Here is a 9,004-nt window from a genome sequence, read left to right on the forward strand (position 1 = left end):
CACATGCAGTTTATCCCACAACTACAGGTGCTGATCTTAAAGATTTGATATCAACGTCAAAATAGTTTTCAAATTTAAAAGAAATAAATGCATAAAAATTACACGGTATTTCCAATGAATATGGAAGTTAATATGAAAGTATGAAACATAAAAGGAGCAATTAGATATCCAACTAACAATGTGTATCACATAATAACACTGTTGACAGTGTCCATCCAGTACGTCCAGACTGCTCACGTTGTACAGACTAGTCGACTATGGTGAACTTACTGGTATTAGCCACAGATTGAATATGAAGGTAAGCACACGAGTATCATCATTACCATTTTCCAGCTTTAGTTTAGTTCTTATTAAATATCGTAATTCTGGTAGTTTTGCTGTGTATTTAATTTAGCAAACCACAGACAAGTAACTGTGAGTAAACCAAAGCGAGAATGGCTAAAACTACCCAGTTCTGGACCACTGAAAATTAAAAGCAAGACATGCTTGTCCCCAAAAACATCTACTTACCTCATATTTTCTGAAGTCGTGTTATCGGAAACAAACTTTGAAAACACTGTTTTGTCTTTAATACTTGAAACAATACATATATAGTATGATAAGGCCTGAACAATATAATTGTTTGGTTCCGGTTACCCAACCCCACCTAGTTTTTCACTGCCGACCCTAAACTATTTTACGTATTCGAGAAAAATAATAATAAAATCGCCAAAATTGTGAAGTCTCGCAAGAAATAGTGGATGCGGAAACTGACAAAACGATGAAAATAGAGGTAAATACAGCATGTAGCCACTTTCACCACATCAGATTTAATCAGATTGTGGGTTACACGACACCACCTAGTTTTTTCACTGCTGACCTCCCATCCACAATTTTCAAAACAGCATGACCCCCCCTGCCAATTTCAAAAACAGGGTGACGCCCCCTACAAATCGACCCCCCCCCAGGCCGAAGAAACTGACCGGTCCCTTAGTTCTGAAAAACTATCATTGTAAAATTACATACCTCTTTACACCACAGTTCAAAACGGGTCTCCGAGAAGTGCATCTGCACTTTATTTTCTACATTTTCCGTTGTGTCAGCTAAAAAAATGTATGCTCTGGTTTACGAGAAATTGTAAAAACAGTTGTCTAACAGAGCTATAGAAAAAGTTGTCATCGTTATGGCACATTGATAAGATAACACTCATGTTAGAATCTGAGGATTGAATCTTGGGCCTTTATTGAATTATAAAATTATGCATTGATAATGTATAAAATTAATAAAAGTTAATGGAGATGCCGGGGTTCGAACCCGGGGCCTCATACATGCAAAGCATGCGCTCTACCGCTGAGCTACATCCCCTTGGTAACGAAATAAAACATTAAATGCAAAACGTATTTTGCGTTACAAATCTACATGGCTGACTACCAGTACTACTCTGACGACACTTCTCATGTATGAAAGTAAGTTGACAACGTTTAGAAGTTTAAACTTAATACTTAGGGTTTCCATGGTGATCTACACTAGCATCCTATCATTTAGATACAGACTGGATGACAGACCGTGTGAAAACCTTGATTGCCATGTGATGACATGGGGTCTGGCATAATCTGTCGATTTGTATACAATGTAAAACAACGTCATCAAGGTATGCACACAATAATATTCAAACAATATATGAACACATCATACAAGTCAAGTAGCCGTATACAACCTCTCTAGCGTGAGTGCGCCACCAGCGGCGAAACATTTTGAAATAACACTAGGATGACAGCATTAAAACTTGTACATGATTGAATATTTATAGACTGTTAAGAGCTGCCGTAATGAGGCTAGTGATTTACGACTATGAAGTGTCCGCAAATAATGAAAACCTCGAATGTGCCTTTAAAATAAAAATCTGAAACTATTGCTATTACTTGGACGAAGAAACTGTCAATAACATTATGTGGGTCAAACCGAGCCAAAATTTTTCTACAGAATTATCAAATATTTTAAAACCAGCTTGTATCATATTCACGGAAGAGAGCACAGAATCGACAGACATTTTATACATGTGAATTTATATTACAACCCTATTAGGTCGACGGGTGCATTACCCCGTCATTTTGACGGAAAAGAGCACAGAATCGACAGACATTTTTATACATGTGAATTTATATTACAACTCTTAGGTCGACGGGTGCATTACTCTGCCACATATCTGAGGGTACTACTACTAGTGATAATCAGACATCTTGTAGTGAGTGCTATAACATCAATAAATCTTCGCATGATACAAAAATAAGGCAGAAAATATGTTTATATCCTGCACATATCATATACCCTTTTAATTTTACAAGAAATTATCCCTTAACAAGGACTCTAATATACAGAGTCCAAACTATGTTGTCACATGATTCTATTGCTCTGGTCAAAGTGACGTCATTATACATGTATGTTGTTTACTTGTAGGTGCAATGGAAAACTGTACATTTCCATCCATCCATCCATCCATCCATCCATCCGCCCGCCCACCCACCGATCGATCAATCAATCAATCAATCAATCAATCAATCAATCAATCAATCAATCAATCAATCAATCAATCAATCAATCAATCAATCAATCAATCAATCAATCAATCAATCAATCAATCAAGAGAGGTGGGGTGAGCTGAGAAAACAAAAACAGAAAACAATTGATAAACATTGAGTGTGGAAGGGCAAGGGCGGGAAAAATTATTGGAAATGTTCTCAACACATACACAACAACGTGATTACCTACTTTCAGACACGACTTCCCTCCTATTTTACCTTTCAGGTTCTGCCAGTCATTATATTCTGTAGCTACGTCATCGGACTATTACAGTATATAGGTGTTATGCAATGGATCATCCGGGTGTGTGCATGAGTTATGCAGTACACTACGGGAGTATCGGGCATTGAGGCGCTCTGTGCAGCCGCGAACATTTTCGTTGGAATGGTGAGATTCTGACAAATTTCAGTTTAATCATGATCCTATATATTCATTCATTTTTATTCTGTTTGTTGTTTTAGATCATTTCTACTTTTCATAATATGTGACTTAAAATGATTTACCATTCAAGGACACCATTAACACAAATTTAGAATTTACCCAGACCTTATGAATAATACTAATGATATCACGTCATATCCACTCTGACCATATCTGTCTGATGTAAGGGAGAGGGTTGATTTGTGATCACTTTTTCACAAATCGGTTCTTGGGGGAGTGTCATATTTTAGAAAATGTGATAAGGGGGGGGGGGTGTCACATTTCACTAATTTTATGATTTTGCGGCATCCCATCGCGACAACATCAGTTCGGGTTAGGGTTAGGGTTAGGGTTAGGTTAGAGTTAGGGTTTAGGATTAGTGTAAGATTTAGTCTTGGGGTTCTTAGGATCAGGGGTTAGGGTTAGGGTTATGTAGTGAATTACTTGTCAGTTGTGATGTGAGGAGATATGTGTCTCACAAAAGTAAAAAGGAAACAGTTGGGTATTAAAGATATTAGGGATAACGTTGTTGAGATGTTGACCTCCGTCCCGACAACGTCGAGAATGTACTCATCTCGTCTTTGGGAGTTAATATTATAAACCAGGAAGCTAGGGTACGGATATACACGCTGTTCTAAACTGAGAAAGACTATGTTTTCAGGGGTCTCAAGTGTTTGTATTGACATTTTCATTGAATCTGAAGATTATTACATCAAAGCAAGGAGGTGAGCATTGAAAATACACATCATCGGTAAGCTTTATTGCAAAAATGTACAGTAACGATCATCTGCTCACTTCACACCTTTCACGCATGTATACGATTTGGAGCAGATGGTGCGTCGAGTAAGCGTCTGTCAATTTCGATAGAAACAAGAATGTATACACTAAATACCCAGGGACGAAGTAGGGCAATAATACTGTATCACTTCATTATATTAAAGTTGTTCAACTGTTAGGATGTGTACCATGAAGTATGTTGTAAACTTCTGATGCGTAATAGCAATGATAGACGGGTTTCAATTTCGTTTATTATTTGCCGTGGAAACGGGTGTACATATCCCGGGTATGTAGAGGATCACGAAAGCCGAGTGCAGTCGAGGATCGCCAGCTTTCCTGGCATTTGAACAACGTTTTTGACAACTAACTTTCACTGGGACTTGAAAAAATCACAGATGTAGAGATAAATTTCTTGCATAAATCATGAAATTGTAAGACTACCCTTACGGAAGGTATGGTTTAAATTGTCCTACACTGTCTTGTCTTAAAGTGACCATATGGCAAATTATCAGGCCAGTGTACAATGTTTGAAAAAAAAATGATTATTTTGGTTTTAATGATAATTTGTTATTCTGAGTTTTAAAAAAGCAGTCATTTCATGAATATTAGTTGCCATGATAACGATATCTACTGATAAATTACGTAATAGCCATTTATTTTGGTCAGCCTACGCCTTATATCAAATTACTCGGATAGTTGACAACCTTCAAGTCCGTTTACTGTTACAAACGCGACTGATTACAAAAATAACCAGAAGGTGGACATTCATCTAATAATCAATTAATTAATTAATATACCAAATGTTTAATGGAAAACAATGGCAACTGTAATTATCAAATGTTAACACATTGCCTAAGGTCTTGTAAAACGTAATACATGTACTATGTATATTATAGTGTCTCATTAGCATAATGAGTAAAGTGTATATTATAGTATCTCATTAGCATAATGAGTAAAGTTTGGACATTAATGACTTGTCAAGGAGAGTAAGCAGGGTTTTTATATTTTCACTCCACATCAAATTGTAGTTGTAGTAACCTTACACCACTATAGAAAGAGCAGAGAGACTAGTTAACATACTAAGGATCTACCGCAAATGGCATTACCATATTTAATATACTCAAAGGCGTGATAATAATCTAGACTGTCGACAGTCGTTCGTGCCTTTTTTGCTACGTTTTACCTAAAACTAAAGCCTTGCCTCGCTCCGATCCGGAGCAATATTATAACCGCGTACTGATTGAACAGCGAGTGACGGATGCGCGAGCACTCACAGTTCGTGCCTTCGGCACTCGCAGTTCCTATCAGTACGCATTAGTATTCAGTGCTACGGAGTGAGGCGACGACTTTGTTTCAGATGAAACGTAGCAAAAAAGGCACGAACGACTGTCGACAGTCTAGTAATAATCATGTGTGTCGATGGTTTGATACTATGTGTCGAGCTATTTCCCTTGAAAGAGGGTGACTTGAAACCATCGCCATCCCGAGTCTGTGGACCATCGTCAGGCTGGGAAGAAAACCAAGTTACACCTACACAAAATGTAGCATATTCCATCACTCGCACAACCCTCTTCGGACCAATTGGAAATGAAAGTCGGAGGGTTCCTTTTCAGTGAGCTTTCGCTAATATTTGGGATCATTTTAACGTTTATCTCACCAGTTAGTGGTTTTTATTACATCAATATCAAAATGTACATAAAGGAGAAGAAGCAATAAGCTCCCATCGTGTACTTAAAGAGAAATAATAAATGTGTATAATGCTGTGCTAACGACGCCTACGAGACTGCATCAAATACAGCTATACTAGACATGGAAAAGGGAGATGAGCTTTCGCTTGAAATAATGAAATGGGGGGGGGGGGGTATTTTGTGCCACGTGGATCAAAGAATCCACTTTTAATGGGTTTCTCCTTTATGCTGTATGCAATCGTAGTTCAATGTAATCTGAATTCACATTTATGTCATTTGAAGGAAATAATAAATAAATAAAATAAATTTAAAAAATTAAATTCAATATGAAATGTAAATATCGATTTTGATTTCATTATAATATGCTATTGATTTAATTCCGATACATATTAAAGGTGGGCCTTACTTTAACATAGAGGCTCATGAAATATATCTGTAAACTCAGACCACTTAGTGGTGTGATCTGTAAGGGAGCTTCAGTAAGTACAAGGAGCGGCCCGTCGTTTAAACGTCACCCTTCCCCAATTCTATTTTCCGAAAAGTGGCAAGCCCACAATTTCTTTTCAGTTTCTGGGTTGAGATACAGTCAGAAATGAAAAAAGAAATATAATAGGTATGAGATTCAATGGTAATGACTCTATCCCACTGCAGGGCCGTAGCCTGACCAATATGCCGGGGGGGGGGGGGGCAGAACATTGTCTTGGTGCAATCTTACTTTAGAAAAGTGCTAATGTAAATAAATTTGCATTCAATTTACACAATATATATTTTAGCATATGTAAGGTCAGAAAAAATAAAAAAAATGCTGGTCAACGGGTAACCTAACCCCATCACATTGGGTAAGTAGGTCGATTTCATTTTTTTTCACAATGTTTGACAAGGATAAAACAAACCATATATAATCATGAATGATAGCAAAATATTTCAGGTCGAGTTTAGATAGAAGTTATTCAGTCATCTTGATACTATCTCATGCAATTTGTCTGCATAGCTACAGTTAGGAAATGTACAAAATTTACGGTTAAACAAATGGTGTAGTTCCTCTCACCCTCTCTTCTCAAAAAATGTTAAGCCCCGCAAATTGAAACTCAAGCATTATTTTAGCCACCCCTTCTGTCACCTACACTACAGTGGAGATATAAATATCATATGGTACAATGATGCATTGGAAGGAGACAACTGCAAAGGTGAAAAAATTGAAAATAAGACAGTGTAGGAGGCCATTTAGAAGCATAAAATGTCAAACCATAGACATAATAAAATACCAGAATTGAAACAATTATGCTATGCATTACATATTATTTGGAAGTGTATTTTGTTGTGGCAAAGCTTAAAGATATTTATATGCGGATGTGCACATGGTAAATGACTTCTCCTGAAGTTTAATTTGGTTCAAAAAAATCCCGAATAAAGAGCAAAACATTTCAAGACTTTCAGACTTTTGATGGCCCAATGGTCGTAAACTTTTGTTCAATTCTTTTTAGTGCACATTGGATAATTAATCTCAATTCATGCTTGTATGCAACATCAGAGCCAAGTCAACTACTGTATAAGATATTATATTATTTGGAATAGACTTAAATGTATATTGTTACATGTACTATTCAGAAAATATAAAGAAATATTCTTAATTTTGAAAAGAAAAATGCGAAGCCCGTATGAGGATACATTGCCCATCACCAGAAAAAAATATATTGGTAGGTTGAACAGCTTTTAATTTTTTCTGGCCTAATGTCGTATCTTTCAAAGTAGTTGCCGAAAAGATGTCACATTCAAAATAAAAAAAGTGGATGGTGTTTTCTCAAATAATACAACAAACAAAATAATCATTTTCTTTACCCAACTCCCAAAACTTTTATGGCCTCGTTTATGTCGGAACCCAAGGTGAACTCAGTGAATTCTCCTTGTCATTATCATTATAATGGAAATTGAAGTTTGGATTTTGATGTCGAAGGTACAGCTCTGTTTACAAATTCAAGGCCATTCTTTCCATAACAAATTGTCGCTTCAAAATGAACTGCGGAATAATGCTAGTGTCAGTGTGCAATGAGATAATTATATCAAACAACATTTTAACCAAAGACAACGTCGAACACAATTATTGAAAGAAATATCTTCAAATAGTGGATCTTAAACTTCGTACCTAGTTTATTAATAGTTTTTCAGGGCCATCAAATATTCCAAAAAGAGATCTGCCGTTTTATCAGTATGAAATGTTTTAATATAAGGAACAAGATGTAAATGAGATCGAGCGCATCTTCGGAGTCACTGCATGCAGCATAGCAGGCGACCTCACGGTGAACGACTTTTTCCGTCTTCTTTTTGAGTTTCACTCGCTGACATTATAATTGCGACTTGCTATCTTCAAATGAAGGAGACTTTCAAGACTACTGTTACTCGCGGAAAATGCACAGTGCATGTGCGCACTTCTTTTGTACTTTCCCGCACAAAGAATTTTTAATTTGCTGCAAAAAGTTACAATTTTAACTGGACATATTTTTATTCAAAGTTAAGCCAGTGTACAATAGCGATATAAGATACATATTAGCCAGGAGTCAGTGTACAGTCACTTTAGTGAACTATCCATTTAAATCGCGCATGCTAGGAATCGTCACGTAAATAACGATTTTAATAGCATCGCTATGTATTCAAAAAGTAGCTTTTTTTCTTTCTTTTTTTCCAAAATCTCAGGGGGGCAGCTGCCCCCCTTGCCCCCCGCAGGCTACGGTACTGCACTGCTGCCACCACTTCGGTCGTTTTAATGGCATTGGATGTTTCCCATTTCTACCATCATGGTTAATATGTGTGGAGGTACTACATTAACTAATCCCTATTGGATCTAATTTAATTTGCAGAGATATATCCCCGCAAAATACCAGCACGGGTGATCTACCAATATAGCCTGGATCGAGGGTAACAACCTTGCTCCAGGTACGTCTTAGCACACTGTTCCCCCTTCTCTCCTGTGAGGTCCACCTCTCTACTACCGTCACAACTAACAATTGACAGTGGTGGCAGCGGTGGGATGACAAAAATCATAAAACAATGCAAAGAATAGATAATCGAAGATTGGTCATAGCAAAATGTGACCCTCCCCTAAATCAATTTCATAAAATACGACAATCCTCAACCGACATCTTCCCCCTCCCTTTTCCCCAGCCAAACCCCACAAGTATTACTGAAGAAAAAGAATACTATTTTGGCCTGTACGTCTTACCATGGAGGAATGGCTTGAAATTTTAGTGATAGAGATTTAAATGAAAGACAACAAAATCCCAAATATTTCCAAATATCTGAATTAATAAATGTTATTTCATAATTGTCACGTTTGTATTTTTGCAAGGCTAATTCTCATCTTTTATTAAACATGCAGAGGTGAAGGTTTTACACGGTAATCTTTATCAACGAGTGCGGGCGCTGTTCGATGTATGTTGAACACGCATTCAAGACATGTGCTCATAACTTTATATACATGTACATGTACAATGTATTACCTACCACACTAGTTACATTACATATGTCATGTAAATACTTGGGTATTTCACAATCAATGGTGAATG

The 9,004-nt window shown here is 36.9% G+C and overlaps 1 non-coding gene across 1 annotated transcript; it reads right to left on the minus strand.

The window, feature by feature from the left end:
- Window positions 1–1,272: 1,272 nt before the first annotated feature.
- On the minus strand, window positions 1,273–1,344 carry Trnaa-ugc (transfer RNA alanine (anticodon UGC)). The gene has a single exon. It is a non-coding gene; the product is annotated as a tRNA-Ala (tRNA).
- Between the last annotated feature and the right edge of the window lie 7,660 nt (window positions 1,345–9,004).

The sequence above is a fragment of the Glandiceps talaboti genome, chromosome 15, assembly GCF_964340395.1.
Source record: "Glandiceps talaboti chromosome 15, keGlaTala1.1, whole genome shotgun sequence".
Taxonomy (NCBI): domain Eukaryota; kingdom Metazoa; phylum Hemichordata; class Enteropneusta; family Spengelidae; genus Glandiceps; species Glandiceps talaboti.